The sequence below is a fragment of the Triticum urartu genome, chromosome 7 (genome assembly GCF_003073215.2).
Source record: "Triticum urartu cultivar G1812 chromosome 7, Tu2.1, whole genome shotgun sequence".
Classification (NCBI taxonomy): domain Eukaryota; kingdom Viridiplantae; phylum Streptophyta; class Magnoliopsida; order Poales; family Poaceae; genus Triticum; species Triticum urartu.
Window position 1 is genome coordinate 51,133,380 of NC_053028.1, and position 23,703 is coordinate 51,157,082.

The following is a 23,703-nucleotide window of genomic DNA, read 5'->3' on the forward strand; positions in this document are numbered from 1 at the left end:
TCGGTCCGCCACCCCGCTCCGTCCGCCTCCGCCCCGCGCCGCATGCTGCCGCCCCGCTCCGACCGGCTCCACCCAACGCCGCATGTCGCCGCCTCGCTCTCCGCTCGGCCGCCGCCCGCTCCCCGATGGCGCCGAAGAAGACGCCGAAGGGCAAGTCCGGTTTCTTCGGCATGAGGGCGAAGTCCTCCGGGAACTTCGGACTAGAGTTCTCCGACGCCGGGCAGCGTTGGTGGCTCGGCACGTATCCCACCGCCAATGAGGCCGCGCGTGCCAACGACGTGGCGGTGTGGCGTGCCGGACGGCCAAGACGGACCTAAACTTCCCGGAGGTCGGGTCCCAGGCGGTGGCGGAGTGGCTCGTGCCGCAGGGCATCCGGATGGAGGAGATGCCAACTAAGAGGGCCAAGAAAAGACCGGCGGTTGTTGTCGCTCCCGGCAGTAGAACACACGTGCGCTACTACGGGCTACAATCCATACAAATAAATCACACAAATGGTCATATCCAAGGTCAAATCGTATTTCTTTCTCATACGTCTCAGCATGTTAGGACATTAAGTGAGCTCCCCAAAATTTAACCGTCTAGATACTCCGGATGCCCCCAAATCCAACCCATATGTTATCCCAACATGCGGTCCCAACACGAAAACCCCATCCCACGACACACTTCCCTTTCCTGCCTTATCGCTCAGTTCCCGTCTTAGCAGGACATTTCTCGCTGGGGCCTTCTCCTTTAAAACCGGATAACGCTCACCTCATCTTCGCCATGGCGCCCTCTCTCTTTCACGCGATACTAATGGACCGCTCGCTCATGCAGTTTGCTGCAAAGAATCTCACAAGAAATGTTATACATATGTCACATTGGTTCACTATCCTATCTATGATGCCGTGACAGTAGTTTAGAAACTCTCCTAGCACTCGAAATACCGGCAAAAAAATCTCCAAATATATAGCAGCCGCAGGTACCATGAAATAGGACACTAAACAACATTTGCCACAAGCAATCAATTTATGCACCAAGCACACTGAGCAGAAGCAACAAGCTATCAAGATTTCTTCTACTCACAGAACTGACAAATGTGACTAACTCTGTAAGAAGCTCTGCCTTCAGAACCTAAAAATGGTAGAGTCCCATCACTACTTCAGCTGCTCTCTGATCTCAATAGAAAACATGAAGATCGTCTAAAAAATAGAGTACACTTCGGCTGCACTTAAACAAGCTTGCTAAAAAGAAACTTCTCAGGTGACGGAAGAAAATATAAGTAACTTCCACTTGACAGTCGCATCATTTGACATATAGATTTTCAGTTAGCATGGCAACTGAAGTGAGTCTATTGATTAAATTACATAGTTTATTGTTAAATGGTAAACACAGATTTAGAAGAGTTGCCAATGCCCATCTGTCAAATATGCTACTGTATACTTATGTGAGCTGCCAATGATCATCATCATCTGTCAAATATACTACTGTATACTTATGTGAGCTGCCAATGCTCATCTCAAGATAGGATTATATACCCAAAAGACCAGACCTTATATGGGCATTATTCTACAAAACAATTTCAAAAGGCTCACCATGTATCCACTGTATAAAAGAGATCTTTTTCCCTACATCGGCGAGTTAATACTTTGATCTCTACCAACTGGAAGCACATATAACTATATTTAAAAAAAGGGACATCTGCTATCTTCATGAGTAAATAAACAGTAAAAAAGTAGAGGACCAAACCGAAATATTTTCATGAATGTTACAGATCATTTTTGTTAATGTGTAAGTACATCAAGCATGTTCCAACAAGCAGGAAAATTGTAGAAACATATAGATGATGGGCACTTCCTAATTCCTAGCTATCATGGAATCACTGCATGATGCATTGCACTGAGCACCTTCTGTGTGATATGGATATGGGCAGAGGCAAAGATCAAGGAATTAAAATTCGAAAAGAATAAATAAGCTGTCAGTAAGCCAATAGAAATCGACACAGAAAAAATAAATAAGTTTACTTCAGTAAGCCGATAGGGATCGACACATTTGGAGACATAACTACCACAACAAAGATTCCATCATTGTAATAATAGCCTTAGTGCTGAATTAAACTCCTTAAAATATGTCTCGGGCATTTTCTTCAAGTACCTTGTAGGCAACAACAATGACAATGATTCTAGGGAATGAAATTCTCTCGCAACACAACCTGACTTGTATATACTGATTGTAAATTCACCTAGCTGTATGAAAATCAAAACCAATATAGGTTATCCAAAGAATTGATAAACAGACTTTAAGAGCAAAAGTGTTTTAACCTGAACTTCCAAGAAATCATCAAAGCAGAAGTGGCTTCCCTCCCATCAATAAACTTCCAGGTGAACAGGAGAAGCACGACCATGGAGAATCATACCTGAATACCTGAATGGAGAGTCATAACTGTCCTGGCAATAGCACATCTCTTTGTCCCTCCTATATTCTTCAATCACATCAGAATACTAAAATTGACCATACATCGTTTCCATGAGAACAAAAATGATCGATCAAACAATTGGTCTAATTCAAAAGTTTGTGTCCTTCATTCTCCAATGGTGGAGGCAGATGGTGTTGACGGCGAGATCAGCTGGGGAAGTCGCGGTGGCACCGCGTGCTCTTTGATGGCTGGAACAACAGCAGCACGAGCTGTTGTTGTTGGTGGTGGCGGTACTTCCTCTTTGATGACTGGAACTGTAGGGTAAGTTGTAGGAGTAGGAGTAGGAGACTTGGAAGTCCACCCTTGGTTTGATGATCCAGGAGAACGAGGCGACTCTTGTTGTCGAGCCGGCTTGCAGGGCTGAACCTTTGCACATACTGCATTATTCTGCTGATGATCTGAAACAGTAGGATATGATTAAGTAGCAGTTCGAAAAAGGAACAAATTACAGTTGCTCATGATTCATACCTGGCATTGGCAGAGGCTTTGACTGGTCGAATGGGAGCTCGGAGCCCTTGAGAACGTACTCTGTTCCTTGCGTGAGCAGCAGCAGATCATCCACAGACAGATCGTGCCACACGAATCCAGTCTTGTAGCTCCTGCATTGCATCGTTGCCTTATGAATAAACACAATATTTGTCGGATAACAGACAGGTCTCGAGATTGATGGGTATATGTATGTACGTACCTCTTGCAGGACCAGGAATACTTGGCCACCATGCCCTTCCCTCTCAGGGCGTCCAGCCGGCCAATCACATCTGAAAAAATTGCAATCATTCATGCTAAGTCATCATCCTACAATAAACTACTGATCAGGCACCAGTTGCAGCTTACTAACTAACCTCGCAGGTAGAGGCCTTGTGGGGAGGCGACGGTCACCTCCATGAAGTGTGGGTGCTCTAGGTGGTGGTTGCGGCAGAGGTAGTACACCACCGCCGCCCTCGTCCCTGGCTCATGCCTCTTGGTCGTCGGTGGCGGCTCCGGCTCCACCCTGACTGCCTTGGTGCGCATCCCGAACGGGCTGGCGCGCCGCCTCGCCCTCACCTCCATCGCTCTCCGTGGATCCTCCGACTATAAGGGTGTATGTGTGTGTATGTACAGTCTGATCAACCTACACTGCAGACATTATCAGAAATAGCAGTCAGTGACCAATCAGTCTGATCCTCCTCTGTCTCTCTTATCTATAGTAGAGTGCCCGTGCGTTGCCACGAACAATACATGTATATATATCAAGTTCACAGAGGCAATAGAACAAATTATCTATAGTTTCCTTGTGCTCTAGATTGTAGGTTCATCACAGGTGCAAGATAAGAGATCAAATTGCTTTGAAAAATATAAAGATAGCAAATGAAAAAATCAGCCACTGCCTACCGGACTCAGTTTGGCAGCATACAAACATATATACATACCATGAATGTACTATGACTTCAGAAGAATATACATTAATCTGCCATATTGTAGGGAAACAAATCTGGAGCACAAAGTAGAGAGATACACATGTAACACACGTGCATGATATAACATTACCTGAATGTAACAAAATATAATTGTATTTTCTAATGGAACAAAATAGAGCTGTGGGCATTAAAACTGTATCTGGGCATGGTACTCAAGATGCTTCTTTATTTTTTGTTCTTATTACATCATGTACACTTCAAAGAGAGGCGCCGACTCTACAACTTTTCAAGCATCAAACTATATAAGAGTAATTACCCGTGCATTTTGCCACTGTTTGTTAGAAATACATCACATCAGAGATGCAGAACCCATTTTCTCTTAGGTCAATAACAAACATTAAACCTTCGAGACGGGATTAGCAATTCCGTGGAACATTAACTTCTCCCACTGGTACAATACACTCTTCAATTTTGATGCTTATTTTAGCAGCATGGTAAATGCCATTTGCTGCTTCAATACACTATATATGCATGGTTATGCAAATCAAAATTGAAAGATGGACTGCTGCAGAAGTGTAGAAAACATGCATGGTGGTGCTGTAAGAGTGAATACTTATTTATGAGATAAATCGGCATGTGAGCTGATACTGTATAAATTAGGAAGACAAAATTGAACTATGCACCAATGAAAGACAAATTATGAAGTCCACATTTTTGCTGAGACATATAGCAGATTTATATTAGCATTCAACATCTATTCACAGAAGACAAAAAACGTCAGTCGATTTGCAAAGCACACATCTGCATGAATGATGATCAATTCTCAGGGTAAAACTAACTGTAACATGCCTCTCATTATTATTTTTGTTAGAGAACAAGTTACATTTGCTACGTACTAAAATTGTTGGGGTTCCAGACCTTGGGTTATCTGAAGTGTGGGTAACTTGTAGAGGTTAACAGCATGGACATCATTCCTATTTGAGGCACGGGCAAAAACATGTCAGAATGCAAGTATTCAGGTCATGTATCCCGTTGTTTCTGCTTCTGCAATGAATATGTTGAAAGGTGAGTTACCTGCTAGGGAGAGACTCAGCTCAGTGTCCGCAGCTGAAATCAGTGTATCCTCTTTCTGTCAACCTTCTGTATCTTTGAATTCTTCAAGCTCATGTCATGGTATTTGCTTCAAGGACAACAAACAAATCAGGTATGTGATCCAACAAGAGAAAGGCAATTTAACAAATCCATTCAGAAATTGAGAGGTTGATAGCATTTTACTTATGTGATGACTGCCTCGACCAAAATCCATATATCTTGGAATATGCAGGGCACCAATCAGAACCATATTAAAGCAGTAGACAGAGAGGTGTGCAAAGAAGAAATAAATGCAAGAACAGAAAAAGGGAAAAGGAAAAGGAAAGTGATGTGTATTGATGACACGACGAACATACGACCTCGACCCCTTATCACCTACAGTGCAACACGGAGGAATGAAGAAACAATTTGTAGTCCCAAGACTGGTGCTGGATTCTACATTGTTGAATCTTTAGATGCATTGGTAAGTGGATATATAATGAAACTGCAACAATACAAAGCTAAATAGATTCTTATAAAAGGATTAAATAATCAACTAAAGGCATGTCCAAAGATGAAAATTATTTGCATCAGACCCATCGGAATTAGCTTTTGCCATGTAGTTTATGAGCTAGAACTGAGCATTTAGTAATCGATAAAAGCATCAAGCATCATCAGCTATAAAACAAACTACATTTTCTAATAAGATGGTACAGGCATGAAATGCCGAAGAAGCAGTCATGAGAAATCTGGACCTTCCTCGAGTTGCCATTGTGTAAATAGGAGGCATTTTTGTCTATGTAACCCTGAGAGCACAGAACCAAGCATGAGAAATCTGAACCTTCCTTGAGTTTCCTTTGTGTAAATAGGAAAATTGAAATCCTTTGCCACACATCTGAACCTTTCAAGAAGCTGCTATCAGGGTTACACAAAGGCAACAAAAACTACTCTGAAAATTTCATTGATAGCTAGAGATCTTGGTCCTGACAAGCAAAATAGACAGTCATGTTTTTATTTGACAAAAGAATCTAGCATATTTACTTCAGTTTAATTAAACCTCCAACGGAGACTAACAAATGATGGAGGATGCAGCCATCATTGCAAAAGCTTCGCCAACATCAAAAGTTGGAGCACCCCGCTGAACGGATAGGGTTAATTATCCTTTTGCCCTCAGTGGTGTCCATGTGCTCAGTTTTGCCCCTAGATGCGAATTATGCTCAGTTTTGCCCCTAGTCCGTGCGCACCGACTCGTTCCGTGAACTCTGCCGTCTCCGTCAGGTCAACCTTTTGACTCGGCCCTTACAGGTGGGACCAGGCAACAGAAACGGCCAATTTTATTCAGACCGTTGCACGCGTGGCTTGTGGGACCCAGCAGAGAGCCGTTGAGCAGAGAGCCGTTGGCGGGTGTGCTATATAAGCGGGTGACAGCGGCAGTGACCACGGCGACAGAGAGCACGGCAGTGACCACGGCGAGAGAGAGAGAGCACGGCGACGGGAAGCTAGCCGTGGAGGGCGCGGCGGTGGGAAGCTAGCAGTGGAGGGCGCGGCGGTGTTAAGATCCCTTCGGCTCTGAGCTCCATGTCTTCCTCAAGCTCCCGCGCCACCTCGCGGATGCAGAGCCGGGCGCGTGTGGACATGCCTGTCTTCGTCTGTCCATGGTGCCGGGCGGGCGTTGATCGGAGGGTTTTTCAGATACCGAGGAACCAGAATCGTCCGTTCTACGTGTGCAGCGAGAATGGGGTAAGAATCGGGGCAATTGCACCATTTTTGTGGTCGGGATCTTTGAGCAATGGGTTGATCTGTTTGGTGTTCATGCAGGTGACATGCTTCTTTCTTTGGGTCGATGCTCTGGCCAAGACTCTGATGAATGAACTGCAAGAAGAGCATGAAGAATGGTTGCGCATGCTGCCACGAACGGCAGTGGCCGCACCACGAGCTCCGGAAGAAGGGATGGAGGGCGAAGCACGCACTGACAGAGAGCTAGCTGTTGAGCTTAGGATGTTGAAGAAGAAGGTTAGGAAGCTTGAAGATCAAGCACTACCAATACCCATTTGCAAATACTTTTGGGCATTTGTAGGTATGGTAATCGCACTGGTTGTAATGTTGAAAATGTATGGAAAGGCATGAATTATGGAGGAATTTGTAATCTTGAAATTGTTTGAGAAATCCACCTAGTTTAAATGTTGGTTAAAGTTGTTTAAAGGTTGTTTAAATGTTGAAACAAAAAGAGAAGAAGTGACCAACATTTAAATATGTTGGAAAAAAGAGAAGAAATTAGGAATTCAGAAACTTTTGATCAATGAAATGCAGCTCTCTGCTCTGCCTTTCTGTCCAAAAAAAAGGGTTGCTCTTGGGCCAAATTCAGAGCGTAGAGTCAAGTGCAGGCTAGACTAATGGGCCAACTGCATCCAATTAGGCCCATTCGGGGGTTCTCTTGCGTATTTTTCTGTTTTCTATTCTGATTTAATTTAGGCAGTAAATCATAATGCTGGAACTTTTCGTGGAAGCTAATTGAATTATTCCGGAGCCAAACAATTAAGGTTAGAAATTTTTTGGAGCTGTTAATTAATCCAATTCAAATACACCGTGATTTAAATCAAAGACCAAAATGTCATGGAAAATGTGCCTCAGCTCTGGTAGAGGTTTACGCCAGGTGCCAAAATAAATGAACAATTTTTAAGGCATTACATTGAGAAAAACATAATTTGTCTAAAAAATGAAGGGTGGAAAATGCACAAAAAATTGGTGCGGCTGGGGACTCGAACCCAGGACCACGTGGATTTGTGGTGTTTAGGGCTGCGCTGGTAACCACTAGGACAGATGGCAAGACTTTGACATGGATAGGGAAGGAAGGTATACATAGTGAGATTTTGAATTTTTTTTAAAAAAAATAGTGAGACCGTGAATGTTTGGACACGTGTGAGAGTGTTTTTCCATTGTTTTGCACTTAAATTTTGGAGGGTTGGAAGGTTGAAAATGTATGTTGCACTACCACATGATTTTGGTCAAAGTGGCACTTGGTCTAGGGATAGAGTGGCACTTGGTTTAGGATTTAAAGGGAATAAATTTGCATGTTAGTTCATGACTTTTTGTTTGAATGAAACAGAGGGCTTCTCACCCCCTCCGATTTTCATTAATGAAAACCACAAGTTCTCGAACTTCATGACTTGTTTAGGGAAGAAATGATATGTTTGGGCACGAACATTTTTTAACACACATAATAAACCCTAATAACTTAGATAAGATGGAACACACCGTACCATTGCAATAACTTAGATAAGTTCACAGTTCACAGACACATGACGAAACATGACACGACACGACACGACATAGAAAAGCAACAAAATAAAAAATGAAACATGACGAGCTTGACTCCGGGCTTGAACATCTTCATCTTGACCTTCTTCTTCCACCTTGGCCGCGAGCGCCCCTTGAACACCGTCTTCATCTTCACACCTCCTCCTCCTCGTCGTAGGGAAGGGAGTGCATCTGGCCTGGAGCGGGGAAGATGCGTTCGTAGTTGGTGTAGATGTTGTAGACGGTGAAGAAGATGGCCTCGCAGCCGCACCAAAAGACTTGGCCGAGGAGCTCGCGCGCGTTAAACGGGTTGGTGAAGGTGACCGTGAGCAGTAGGAGGATGCCGCCGCGGTCACGAACCTCGTTGAGGGTGAACATCCTCGGCGAGCCCCGTGGGAGGTGGGCATAGCCGGCTCTGAGGAAGGCGCGGGTGAGTTCGACGGAACCCCTCCACCTTGAAATAGCCCACACACGGAGCTTCCTCTCCACGAGCACGCCCGGTGGGTAGCGCAGTTCCGGCACGACAGGCGGACGGTTGAAGGTCGGCCCGTTGAACTGCATCTTCACTTGGTCTCGCTTGGGGAGGGCTCGGTCGCTTGGGTGTTTGAAGTTGGAGAGGATCGGATCTGGCTTGTGGGTGGGAGAGGAAGAGAGGCACCCCATTTATAGGCCTGTGCGTGGGAGAGGAAGAGAGAAAGGATGAGAACGGTGCGTATGTGAATCCAGACGCGTGTGTGTATCCGTTACGTTTTGCACACTTAAATTTTTGCACAAAACGATGCATGGGACACGTGCGTGCATCTGAATCACTGCATAGCTCTTTGACTGGGCGGTGCATGTGAATCGCTGCCCTGAACCACTGCACTGAACCACCTAGCTTGCCTCGCTAGCCTAGCGCGCCTCGCTCGCCTCGCTCGCATGCATGCACGTCGCCGCCTCCCGTGCATGCAAACCCACGTCGCCGCCTCCATGCATGCAAGGCCTGGAAAGGCTGAGACGGGCTATTTACTGCGGTCTCAGGCCCAGAGCACGAGACGGCCCAACGGTCCATCCAGCGCGGCCGGTATTTGTTAAAAAAACAATGGGTCTCCCAGCCAATCAGATTGCATCTCGCGGATCGCCCCCCTCCTCCCCGCAGATTCCTACTAGAAGGGTTAGATCGACGGCCCTTGATCGCCGCTAGGGTTAGATGAACGGTCCTTGTTCAGCGCTAGGGTTAGCGGGGTTTGGGAGGGGTTTGGAGCAGTCAAAGCTATGTTTGACCAGATTTCAAATGAGCATAATAAATTAAATAAAAATCAAAAAAATAAAAAACCTGCGCACATAGTCTTCTTATGTCATATACTAACGATTTAAGTTGATAAACAAGCTTTACATACATTTAAATGATATATTCATGTGTATTGTATGATATCTCGAGTATCTCAAACTCTCTTGTATGAAGTGAAGAGAAGTGTTTTGGGAAAATGAACATGAAAATTTCAAAAAACTAACCACAGCTTCATTTTGGAGTGACTAAGAAGGATCCAGGCTTAGTTTTTCATTTTGATGTTTTACACTTGTTTAAATCTTGGTCAAAGTTAAGTTTGACCAGAATTCAAATGAGCAAAACAAATTTAAAAAAAATCAAAAAATGGAAAAACCAGCGCACATAGTCTGTACATATAGAATATATGTGTAGGAATGTTATTTGGCTGATTTAGACAAGGTCGATTTTTTTTTGCTTAGAAATGAGGCCGTTTACCCTACCTTTGGACCCCTCTTTTTAGCACATTTTTCATGAAAATTTCAAAAAGCTCACCACAACTTCATTTTGGATTGACTAAGAAGTATCCAGGCTTAGTTTTTCATTTTGATGTTTTAGACTTGTTTAAATCTTGATCAAAGTTAGGTTTGACCAGAATTTAAATGAGCAAAACAAAATTCAAAAAAATCAAAAAAGGAAAAACCATGTGCTCATTCAAACATCATGTCAAACATACTTCTAACATAGGTCCAACATCATCCAACAGAAATACAACATGTCAAGTGATAAATGTTTCATAATACAACATCATCCCTTATTCATAATGTTTCATAATTATTCATAGATAGCGTTGGGGCTTCTGTCTGTTCCTTGAGCTTCTTGCCATCACTTTGCTCCTCGTGCACCTTGTGCTCATTGTTTCTTCTCTTCTTCTCTTGGTTGTCGGTACATTGTGCGTCTTCTTCAAACCTACCATAGAGCTGTGCAAAACATAAACGGTAATGAGATCATGTCAAGTGATAGATGTACAGTAGTATTTGACCCTTGCAAGATTTACATACCTAGCAGAACTCACAACAACAGAAGGTTGGTCACCATTTGGAGCCTCACTTGGATCATCATTTGGAGCCTCACTTGGATCACCATGATCACCATTTAGAGCCTCACATGGATCACCATTTGGAGCCTCACTTGAATCATTATTTGGAGGATATTTTGGATCATCATCAAAATCATGCGGTTGTTGACCATCATCATTTGGAACCTCGTCAAAATCCTCATCTGATGCAACCGGCTGTTGACCATCATTTTCATCATCTGTTGAGGCAACCGGCTGCTGACCAACATTTTCATCGAAGCCTTCATCGAAACTCTCTCCGAACGCTGGATCTACTGTGTTATCACAATACTTACCAAAATGACCAGACCCACCACACCTTGTGCACTTACGCTTCCTCGCTCCAAGTCCAGCTCCTTCGCTGCGAGGTCTGATTCGACTCTTCCTTGGTCTACCTGCTGCTCTCTTCAGAATTGGAGCGCAAAGCTTGAATCCAGGGTCCACCATGTCCCATTGTTGTTTTCCCTCCATAGCAGGCAACGCATAAGCATATGTGGCTTTGAACCTTGCAACAGAGTAGTAATCATGCACATACTGTTGTATGTTCCCTGCTGGACCTGGGAGAGAAGTGATGAAAAACAAGGCATGAATGCATGGCAACCCAGTTATCTGCCATTGCCTACAACTGCAAGTTCTAGCTTCTAAATCCACTGGATATCTCCATTCCTCTTCTCTTTATCCAAATATGATATCTCTGCTGTGGTACCCGAGCAAAGAGTCATGTTCATTTCCAAGCCTGTTGTCTTCTGTTTCAGTTCATTCATCACGGCAGGGATGATAATGTGGCCCATGAATTTTGCCTCGGCTATTCCTGCACGATAATGAAATTTCTGCATGTATTCTATCCTTATCCTGTCAAGCAAATCCACCACATAATGACCCTTTAGTTTCCGGATCGTTGAGTTGAAAGACTCTGCTAGATTATTGTGCACATAGTCAACTTTGCTCACTTCACTGAATTGGCTTCTGGCCCATAACTTGGAGTGGTGTGTTTCCAAGTATTCTTTCACTTTGGGATCATGTATAACTGCCTCAAGTGGTAGTTGTGCTTCTTCACACTGCATGTCAAAGATGCTGGCCATAAATTGTCGGTATACACCTTTCCTTTGAATTTCTTCATGAAATTTGCAGCAAGGTGACGCATGCATTTGTTGGGTTTCGTAGTAATTTCAAAAACTTTCCTACGCACACGCAAGATCATGGTGATGCATAGCAACGAGAGGGGAGAGTGTGATCTACGTCCCCTTGTAGATCAACAGCGAAAGCGTTGACACAACGTAGAGGAAGTAGTCGTACGTCTTCCCGGTCCAACCGATCCAAGCACCGTTACTCCGGCACCTCCGAGTTCTTGGCACACGTTCAGCTCGATGACGCTCCCCGGGCTCCGATCCAGCAAACCTTCGGGGAGGAGTTCCGTCAGCACGACGGCGTGGTGACGATCTTGATGTTCAACCGTTGCAGGGCTTCGCCTAAGCACCGCTACAATATGACCGAGGTGTAATATCGTGGAAGGGGGCACCGCACACGGGTAAGGAACGATCACGAAGATCAACTTGTGTGTCTAGAGGTGCCCCCTGCCCCTGTATATAAAGGATCCAAGGGTGGGAGTGGCCGGCCCTATGGAGGCACGTAGGAGGAGTCCTACTCCTACCGGGAGTAGGACTCCCCTCTCGTTCCTTGTCCAACTAGGAGAGGTGGAGGGAGAATAGGAAAGGGGGGGCGCCGCCCCTCCCTCCTTGTCCAATTCGGACTAGGGGGAGAGGGGGCGCGCGGCCTGCCCTGGCAGCCCCTTCCTCTTCTCCACATTAGGCCCATAAGGCCCATTAACCCCCCGGGGGGTTCCGGTAACCCCCCGGTGCTCCGGTTTTATCCGATACATCTCCGGAACCCTTCCGGTGTCCGAATATAGTCATCCAATATATAAATCTTTATGTCTTGACCATTTCGAGACTCCTCGTCATGTCCGTGATCACATCCGGGACTCCGAACTAACTTCGGTACATCAAAATGCATAAACTCATAATAACTGTCATCGTAACGTTAAGCGTGCGGACCCTACGGTTCGAGAACAATGTAGACATGACTGAGACATATCTCCGGTCAATAACCAATAGCGGGACCTGGATGCCCATATTGGCTCCTACATATTCTACGAAGATCTTTATCGGTCAGACCGCATAACAACATACGTTGTTCCCTTTGTCATCGGTATGTTACTTGCCCGAGATTCGATCGTCGGTATCCAATACCTAGTTCAATCTCGTTACCGGCAAGTCTCTTTAGTCGTTCTGTAATACATTATCTCGCAACTAACTCATTAGTTACAATGCTTGCAAGGCTTATGTGATGTGCATTACCGAGAGGGCCCAGAGATACCTCTCCGACAATCGGAGTGACAAATCATATTCTCGAAATACGCCAACCCAACATCTACCTTTGGAGACACCTGTAGTGCTCCTTTATAATCACCCAGTTACGTTGTGACGTTTGGTAGCACAAAAAGTGTTCTCCGGCAACGGAGTTGCCATAATCTCATAGTCATAGGAACATGTATAAGTCATGAAGAAAGCAATAGCAACATACTAAACGATCGGGTGCTAAGCTAATGGAATGGGTCATGTCAATCAGATCATTCAACTAATGATGTGATCCCGTCAATCAAATAACAACTCTTTGTCCATGGTTAGGAAACATAACCATCTTTGATTAACGAGCTAGTCAAGTAGAGGCATACTAGTGACACTCTGTTTGTCTATGTATTCACACATGTATTATGTTTCCGGTTAATACAATTCTAGCATGAATAATAAACATTTATCATGATATAAGGAAATAAATAATAACTTTATTATTGCCTCTAGGGCATATTTCCTTCAGTCTCCCACTTGCACTAGAGTCAATAATCTAGATCACATCACCATGTGATTAACATCGATAGTTCACATCATCATGTGATTAACACCCATAGTTCACATCGCCATGTGACCAACACCCAAAGGGTTTACTAGATTCAGTAATCTAGTTCACATCGCTATGTGATTAACACCCAAAGAGTACTAAGGTGTGATCATGTTTTGCTTGTGAGAGAATCTTAGTCAACGGGTCTTTCACATTCAGATCCGTTATGTATTTTGCAATTTTCTATGTCTACAATGCTCTACACGGAGCTACTCTAGCTAATTGCTCCCACTTTAAATATGTATCTAGATCGACACTTAGAGTCATCCAGATCAGTGTCAAAACTTGCATCGACGTAACCCTTTACGGCGAACCTTTTTGTCACCTCCATAATCGAGAAACATATCCTTATTTCACTAAGGACAATTCTGACCACTGTCCAGTGATCTACTCCTAGATCACTATTGTACTCCCTTGCCAAATCAGTGCAGGGTATACAATAGATCTGGTACACAGCATGACATACTTTATAGAACCTATGGCCAAGGCATAGGGAATGACTTTCATTCTCTTTCTATCTTCTGCCGTGGTCGGGCTTTGAGTCTTACTCAACTTCACACCTTGTAATACAGGCAAGAACTCTTTCTTTGACTGCTCCATTTTGAACTACTTCAAAATCTTATCAAGGTGTGTACTCATTGAAAAAACTTATCAAGCGTCTTGATCTATCTCTATAGATCTTGATACTCAATATGTAAGCAGCTTCACCGAAGTCTTTCTTTGAAAAAAACTCCTTTCAAACACTCCTTTATGCTTTACAGAATAATTCTACATTATTTCCGATCAACAATATGTCATTCACATATACTTATCAGAAATGTTGTAGTGCTCCCACTCACTTTCTTGTAAATATAGACTTCATCGCAAATCTGTATAAAACTATATGCTTTGATCAACTCATCAAAGCGTATATTCCAACTCCGAGATGCCTGCACCAGTCCACAGATGGATCGCTGGAGCTTGCACATTTTGTTAGCACCTTTCGGATTGACAAAACATTCTGGTTGCATCATATACAACTCTTCTTTAATAAATCTATTAAGGAATGCAGTTTTGTTTATCCATTTGCCAGATTTCATAAAATGCAGCAATTACTAACATGATTCGGACAGACTCAAGCATAGATACGAGTGAGAAACTCTCATCGTAGTCAACACCTTGAACTTGTCGAAAACCTTTTGCGACAATTCTAGCTTTGTAGATAGTAACACTACTATCAGCGTCCGTCTTCCTCTTGAAGATCCATTTATTCTCAATTGCTTGCCGATCAACGGGCATATCCATTAAAGTCCATACTTTGTTCTCATACATGGATCATATCTCAGATTTCATGGTCTCAAACCATTTCGCGGAATCTGGGCTCATCATCGCTTCCTCATAGTTCGCAAGTTCGTCATGGTCTAGTAACATGGCTTCCAGAAGAGGATTACCGTACCACTCTGGTGCGGATCTCACTCTGGTTAACCTACGAGATTCGGTAGTAACTTGATCTGAAGTTACATGATCATTATCATTAGCTTCCTCACTAATTGGTGTAGTAGTCACAAGAACAGAATTCTGTGATGAACTAATTTCCAATAAGGGAGAAGGTACAATTACCTTATCAAGTGTTCTACTTTCCTCCCACTCACTTCTTTCGAGAGAAACTCCTTCTCTAGAAAGTTTCCGAATTTTAGCAACAAAAGTCTTGCCTTCGGATCTGTGATAGAAGGTGTACCCAATAGTTTCCTTTGGATATCCTATGAAGACGCACTTCTCCGATTTAGGTTTGAGCTTATCAAATTGAAACTTTTTCACATAAGCATTGCAACCTCAAACTTTAAGAAACGACAGCTTAGGTTTCTTGCTAAACCATAGTTCATACGGTGTCATCTCAAACGGATTTAGATGGTGCCCTATTTAATGTGAATGTAGCTGTCTCTAATGCATAACCCCAAAACGATAGCGGCAAATCTGTAAGAGACATCATAGATCGCACCATATCAAATAAAGTACGATTACGACATTCGGACACACCATTACATTGTGGTGTTCCAGGTGGCGTGAGTAGTGAAACTATTTCATATTGTTTTAACTGAAGACCAAACTCGTAACTCAAATACTCTTCTCTACGATCAGATCGCAGAAACTTTATTTTCTTGTTACGATGATTTTTCACTTCACTCTGAAATTCTTTGAACTTTTCAAATGTTTCAGACTTATGTTTTATCAAGTAGATGTACTCATATCTGCTCAAATTATCTGTGAAGAACAGAAAATAATGATACCTGTCGCGAGCCTCAATATTCATCGGACCACATACATCAGTATGTATGATTTCCAACAAATCTGTTGCTCGCTCCATTGTTCCGAAGAACGGAGTCTTAGTCATCTTGCCCATGAGGCATGGTTCGTAAGTATCAACTGATTCATAATCAAGTGATTTCAAAAGCCCATCAGCATGGAGTTTCTTCATGCGCTTTACACTAATATGACCTAAACGGCAGTGCCACAAATAAGTTGCACTATCATTATTAACTTTGCATCTTTTGGTTTCAATATTATGAATATGTGTATCACTACGATCGAGATCCAATGAACCATTTTCATTGGGTGTGTAACCATATGAGGTTTTATTCATGTAAACAGAACAACAATTTATTCTTTTACTTAAATGAATAACCGTATTACAATAAACATGATCAAATCATATTCATGCTCAACGCAAACACCAAATAACACTTATTTAGGTTCAACACTAATCCCGAAAGTATAGGGAGTGCGCGATGATGATCATATCAATCTTGGAACCACTTCCAACACACATCGTCACTTCACCCTTTAACTAGTCTCTGTTCACTCTGCAACTCCCGTTTCGAGTTACTTAGCAACTGAACTAGTATCAAATACTGAGGGGTTGCTATAAACACTAGTTAAAGTACACATCAATAACATGCATATCAAATATACTTATGTTCACTTTGCCATCCTTCTTATCCGCCAATCACTTGGGGTAGTTTCGCTTCCAGTGACCAGTCCCTTTGCAGTAGAAGCACTTAGTCTCAGGCTTAGGACCAGACTTGGGCTTCTTCACTTGAGCAGCAACTTGCTTGCTGTTCTTCTTGAAGTTCCCCTTCTTCCCTCTGCCCTTTTCTTGAAACTAGTGGTCTTGTCTACCATCAACACTTGGTGTTTTTCTCGATTTCTACCTTCGTCAATTTCCGCATTACGAAGAGCTTGGGAATCGTTTCCATTATCCCTTGCATATCATAGTTCATCATGAAGTTCTACTAACTTGGTGATGGTGACTAGAGAATTCTGTCAATCACTATCTTATCTGGAAGATTAACTCCCACTTGATTCAAGCGATTGTAGTACCCAGACAATCTGAGGACATGCTCACTAGTTGAGCGATTCTCCTCCATCTTTTGGCTATAGAACTTGTTGGAGACTTCATATCTCTCAACTCGGGTATTTGCTTGAAATATCAACTTCAACTCCTGGAACATCTCATATGGTCCATGGCGTTCAAAACGTCTTTGAAGTCCCGATTCTAAGCCATTAAGCATGATGCACTAAACTATCAAGTAGTCATCATATTTAGCTAGCCAAACGTTCATAACGTCTGCATCTGCTCCTGCAATAGGTCTGTCACCTAGCGGTGCATCAAGGACATAATTCTTCTGTGCAGCAATGAGGATAAACCTCAGATCACGGATCCAATCCGCATCATTGCTACTAACATTTTTCAACACAATTTTCTCTAGGAACATATCAAAATAAACACAGGGAAGCAACAACGCGAGCTATTGATCTACAACATAATTTGCAAAATACTACCAGGACTAAGTTCATGATAAATTTAAGTTCAATTTAATCATATTACTTAAGAACTCCCACTTAGATAGACATCCCTCTAATCCTCTAAGTGATCACATGATCCAAATCAACTAAACCATGTCCGATCATCACGTGAGATGGAGTAGTTTCATTGGTGAACATCACTATGTTGATCATATCTACTATATGATTCACGCTCGACCTTTCGGTCTCCGTGTTCCGAGGCCATATCTGTGTATTCTTGGCTCGTCAAGTATAACCTGAGTATTCTGCGTGTGCAACTGTTTTGCACCCGTTGTATTTGAACGTAGAGCCTATCACACCCGATCATCATGTGGTGTCTCAACACGAAGAACTTTCGCAACGGTGCATACTCAGGGAGAACACTTCTTGATAATTTAGTGAGAGATCATCTTATAATGCTACCGTCAATCAAAGCAAGATAAGATGCATAAAAGATAAACATCACATGCAATCAATATAAGTGATATGATATGGCCATCATCATCTTGTGCCTGTGATCTCCATCTCCGAAGCACCGTCATGATCACCATCATCACCGGCGCGACACCTTGATCTCCATCGTAGCATCGTTGTCGTCTCGCCAATCTTACGCTTCCACGACTATCGCTACCACTTAGTGATAAAGTAAAGCATTACATCGCGATTGCATTGCATACAATAAAGCGACAACCATATGGCTCCTGCCAGTTGTCGATAACTCGGTTACAAAACATGATCATCTCATACAATAATATTTAGCATCATGTCTTGACCATATCACATCACAACATGCCCTGCAAAAACAAGTTAGACGACCTCTACTTTGTTGTTGCAAGTTTTACGTGGCTGCTACGGGCTTAAGCAAGAACCAATCTCACCTACGCATCAAAACCACAATGATAGTTTGTCAAGTTGATGCCGTTTTAACCTTCGCAAGGACCGGGCGTAGCCACACTCGGTTCAACTAAAGTTGGAGAAACAGTCACCCGCAAGCCACCTTTGTGCAAAGCACGTCGGGAGAACCGGTCTCGCGTAAGCGTACGCGTAATGTCGGTCCGGGCCGCTTCATCCAACAATACCGCCGAACCAAAGTATGACATGCTGGTTGGCAGTATGACTTATATCGCCCACAACTCACTTGTGTTCTACTCGTGCATATAACATCAAACCATAAAACCTAGGCTCGGATGCCACTGTTGGGTTTCGTAGTAATTTCAAAAAAATTCCTACGCACACGCAAGATCATGGTGATGCATAGCAACGAGAGGGGAGAGTGTGATCTACGTACCCTTGTAGATCAACAGCGAAAGCGTTGACACAACGTAGAGGAAGTAGTCGTACGTCTTCCTGGTCCAACCGATCCAAGCACCGTTACTCCGGCACCTCCGAGTTCTTGGCACACGTTCAGCTCGATGACGCTCCCCGGGCTCCGATCCAGCAAAGCTTCGGGGAGGAGTTCCGTCAGCACGACGGCGTGGTGACGATCTTGATGTTCAACCGTTGCAGGGCTTCGCCTAAGCACCGCTAGAATATGACCGAGGTGTAATATCGTGGAAGGGGGCACCGCACACAGCTAAGGAACGATCACGAAGATCAACTTGTGTGTCTAGAGGTGCCCCCCTGCCCCCGTATATAAAGGATCCAAGGGGGGGTGCGGCCGGCCCTATGGAGGCGCGCAGGAGGAGTCCTACTCCTACCGGGAGTAGGACTCCCCTCCCGTTCCTTGTCCAACTAGGAGAGGTGGAGGGAGAATAGGAAAGGGGGGGGCGCCGCCCCTCCCTCCTTGTCCAATTCGGACTAGGGGGAGAGGGGGCGCGCGGCCTGCCCTGGCAGCCCCTTCCTCTTCTCCACATTAGGCCCATAAGGCCCATTAACCCCCCGAGGGGTTCCGGTAACCCCCCGGTGCTCCGGTTTTATCCGATACATCTCCGGAACCCTTCCGATGTCCGAATATAGTCGTCCAATATATCAATCTTTATGTCTTGACCATTTCGAGACTCCTCGTTATGTCCGTGATCACATCCGGGACTCCGAACTAACTTCGGTACATCAAAATGCATAAACTCATAATAACTGTAATCGTAACGTTAAGCGTGCAGACCCTACGGTTCGAGAACAATGTAGACATGACTGAGACATATCTCCGGTCAATAACCAATAGCAGGACCTGGATGCCCATATTGGCTCCTACATATTCTACGAAAATCTTTATCGGTCAGACCGCATAACAACATACGTTGTTCCCTTTGTCATCGGTACGTTACTTGCCCGAGATTCGATCGTCGGTATCCAATACCTAGTTCAATCTCGTTACCGGCAAGTCTCTTTACTCGTTCTGTAATACATTATCTCGCAACTAACTCATTAGTTACAATGCTTGCAAGGCTTATGTGATGTGCATTACCGAGAGGGCCCAGAGATACCTCTCCGACAATCGGAGTGACAAATCATATTCTCGAAATACGCCAACCCAACATCTACCTTTGGAGACACCTGTAGTGCTCCTTTATAATCACCCAGTTACGTTGTGACGTTTGGTAGCACACAAAGTGTTCCTCCGGCAAACGGGAGTTGCATAATCTCATAGTCATAGGAACATGTATAAGTCATGAAGAAAGCAATAGCAACAACTAAACGATCGGGTGCTAAGCTAATGGAATGGGTCATGTCAATCAGATCATTCAACTAATGATGTGATCCCGTCAATCAAATAACAACTCTTTGTCCATAGTTAGGAAACATAACCATCTTTGATTAACGAGCTAGTCAAGTAGAGGCATACTAGTGACACTCTGTTTGTCTATGTATTCACACATGTATTATGTTTCCGGTTAATATAATTCTAGCATGAATAATAAACATTTATCATGATATAAGGAAATAAATAATAACTTTATTATTGCCTCTAGGGCATATTTCCTTCAGCATTCCCTATGCTCTACTCCAGGGAACACATTATCCACGGCCACTTCTAAACCTTTACAGGCATCTGTATGAATGACCAACCCATTGGGATGTGCAATAGCCCGGCGGAGATTATGCAAAAACCAAGTCCAGCTCTCCTCAGACTCTGTCTCCAGCACGCCATAGGCAACTGGAAATACAAAACTATGTGCATCAACTGCACAAGCTGCTACTAACTGTCCTTTAAACCTCCCTGTGAGAAAAGTGGCATCAATAGCCAAATAAGGCTTGCAGCCTGCCAAAAAACCCCGGCGACAAGCCTCAAAGCAGACAAAAACCCTCCTAAAGCATTCCTTGGTCTTTGTCACTCCCCTGAATGTGTACTCCACGGTGTGGTGATCAATATCTACAATACTACCTGGGCTTGTCCTCTCCACTTCACCTTTGAATGAATACAACAATTGAAAACTTTCCTGCCAGTTACCATAAATAGAATCCATAGCATGTTGTTTACCATTGAACAACCTCATGTATGGTAAATCTATCTTGAACTTATCTTTGATGTTCTTCTGCAATTCCTTTGGACCCACTTGCTGGTTTTCTTTCACCCACTTCTTTACTTCTTCTGCCACCCATCTTGACTTGGCTCTACTGATTATATCCTTCCTAAGGGTTGATTCCTGGCATGTGTGCTTAAAAGGGTTCACTTTGACCTGAACATTAGTGCTATTCCGCATTTTAGATGCAAGCAGCCTCCATGGACAACCTTCAGTCGGACAGTGCACTCTGTAACGTACTTGATCACTCTTGTCAACTTTGAAAGTACGTTCTACCTTGATGCAGTATGTCACAAGTGCATTTCTACACTCATTCATGGATGCAAAAACTGTACCTTCTTCCATATGAGGGTTCAAAGGGTCCCATTCAACAGCTGCAAGGTCTTCGTCCTCACCCATCGCGTCATCATCCACACGGACTGCATTGTGAGCCTCATCTTGATTTTCAGTCCGAGGTGCCCATCGTAAATTCCGAATAACATCATAATATAGCTTCTCTTCATCAACCCCAGAATTGTAGCCATCAGGCTCCACTTCAAGGGGGACCCTACTGCTGTTGCCCACACTTGTCGAGCCACCACATCGCCGTGCACCAACTGAACTGTTCTGGCTAGAGATGCCATTACGACGACTTGGTTCTCCCCGAGATGTTGCACCCGCCATCCTAGGTCCAAATGCCTGCTCAAGCACATCAACTTGCAGCCTCACATGAAAATTATCTTTCTCTTTATGCCTAACAAACATGGTAGCTAGCTCTTCATCATTACTAACTGTCACCCAATTCTTTTCCCCATCATAGCATTTGTATACCACTTCATCAAGCAAACCCCAAGGATATTGGCTACAAATTACCTCCCCAAATTGTCTGAAACTCCAATTACTAGCCATTGGCAACCGATAATCAAAACCTCCTTGGTATTTCTTCTTATCCTTTGCATCGAACATGTACCGGTCCCTTCTAATGTGCACCATGAAAGCAAACCGCAACTCCATCCTAACCGGCGAAAAACAGAGACGCAATCAGCACACTAATTGGGCAAACCTACTCGAATCGAGTGTTTAAATGCACAACTAAGCTCAATCTAAACAAGAGGTGAGACTTATCCCTTGGGAACCCAGTCATGGACGCGGCGGATCTCCGGCCCGATGCCTGCCTCGCCAAATACTCCGGGGTCGCCGCTGCTCACCATTTCTCCCTAGGGTTCTTCCTCCTAGTTTAAAGAGCTCCAGCAGCCCCCCATCTTTGAGCGCTCCGGCCGGGTGCACGGAAGGAGGCCGCGCCGTGGATCGAGCAGGTGGCGGGCTCCCCACCCATGGCGTCGCAGGAAGGTGGTGGGCGTCACAGGTAGCCGTGGAGCATAGGCACAGGGAGGTAGCGGCAGAGCAGGCCGTGCAGCTGGTGGCGGGGCAGGTGCTGGCCGCGGCGCAGGTGGCGGCGGAGGTGGCGGCGGCGGCGCAGGACAGCCGACCGGGCGGATGGGTTGCCAATGATTTGGGGATTTAGTTGCACGGGCCTACATGTCAGCTCCGGACCCACGTCCACGCGGTCCCACGTGTAAGCTCCGGACCCACAACCACTAACGCCGGCGGACGGAATGGACTCAAATATGGCCGTTTGGCCTCGTCATAGTTGCTGTGCTCGGACTAGGGGCAAAACTGAGGACAATTCGCATCTGAGGGCAAAACTGAGCACATGGACACCACTGAGGGCAAAAGGATAATTAACCCGAACGGATAAGGTACTCTTATACTACATGCTCACACTGCCAAACACTCCATAAGAATAATAAACAATAACATTCAGATTTATTTCAAATGGTAGAATATTCATCAAATCAAACAAATCAATATTGCTTGACGTGATCTCACTCCTGCGCAGTGCTTGCTATGTGTTCATCATCTACTTACGCCTCATTGGTGTTTTGCTTCGTGGCTGAGGACTTCGACAATCAAGAGTCGTTTCTTTTGTACTCCCTCTGTTCCTAAATAGAAGTCTTTATATAGATTTCAATATGGACTACTTACGAACCAAAATGAGTGAATCTACTTACGCCTCATTTTTCACCACGAATGTTATTTCGTGATGAAAAATTTGCAAGATGCTAAAACTTTTGATCTAGTTTCATGTCTCAAAATTTCATATTTTTTCGATTTTGTTTTTCATTTTCTTTTAAATTTACTATTCATGAATGGTGTAGGTGCATCTGGGAGTAGAAAATCCACTCTGTTATATTTTTATATTGCATGGTTTGTTTCATGTCTTGTAAGCTGATCCTACAGCACCATGCACCTTGTATCGTGTTTCTTTTGCCTTTTCTATTTTTCAGGGTGTCATTAATTTAATGTCGGATCTATGCCTTCTTTCTAAAAAAATCAAGATGTTCATGTAAGCAATGTAGGAGCGATAACCCACCACTCTTTGCTTCTCTTCTTTTCTCTTGTCCTGTTGCGCGTTGAAAATATTCTCTGACTTCTTCGGAGTGCCATCCGTCCATTCCCAAATTTATGCGCAGACTCATGGCGAAGTTCCACACGGCTTGTTCAGATTTGACTATGCCATGACTTCTCAATTTTCTGACAAGGATTAGTGCAGATCTAAATAGGAAAGGTAACAAAAAATAATCATCAGAGTCATGTTGCACCAAAATCAAACAATTTCTCTATATCTCCGCCACTCAGTCAAAATGTGTGTGCACTAAATTAGAGAGCACATGAGAAACTGTTTGAGCAGCATAAATGGATGATTACTGCGGTTGTGAGCTCTAATTAAGCTAGGTATTCTGGCATACAGTAATCAAAACGAATGGCACAACCGAACTAACGATGAGTAATATGATGTACATAGATTACAGGTGCCCGAATCTAACCTAGAGATAGAAGCT

At 43.9% G+C, this 23,703-nt stretch overlaps 1 long non-coding RNA gene across 1 annotated transcript; it reads right to left on the minus strand.

The window, feature by feature from the left end:
* Positions 1-5,276: 5,276 nt before the first annotated feature.
* On the minus strand, positions 5,277-23,703 carry LOC125522070. Its single transcript, XR_007289628.1, has 3 exons — positions 23,689-23,703; positions 22,548-23,416; positions 5,277-6,058 (listed from the first exon to the last, which is right to left on the minus strand). It is a non-coding gene; the product is annotated as an uncharacterized LOC125522070 (long non-coding RNA).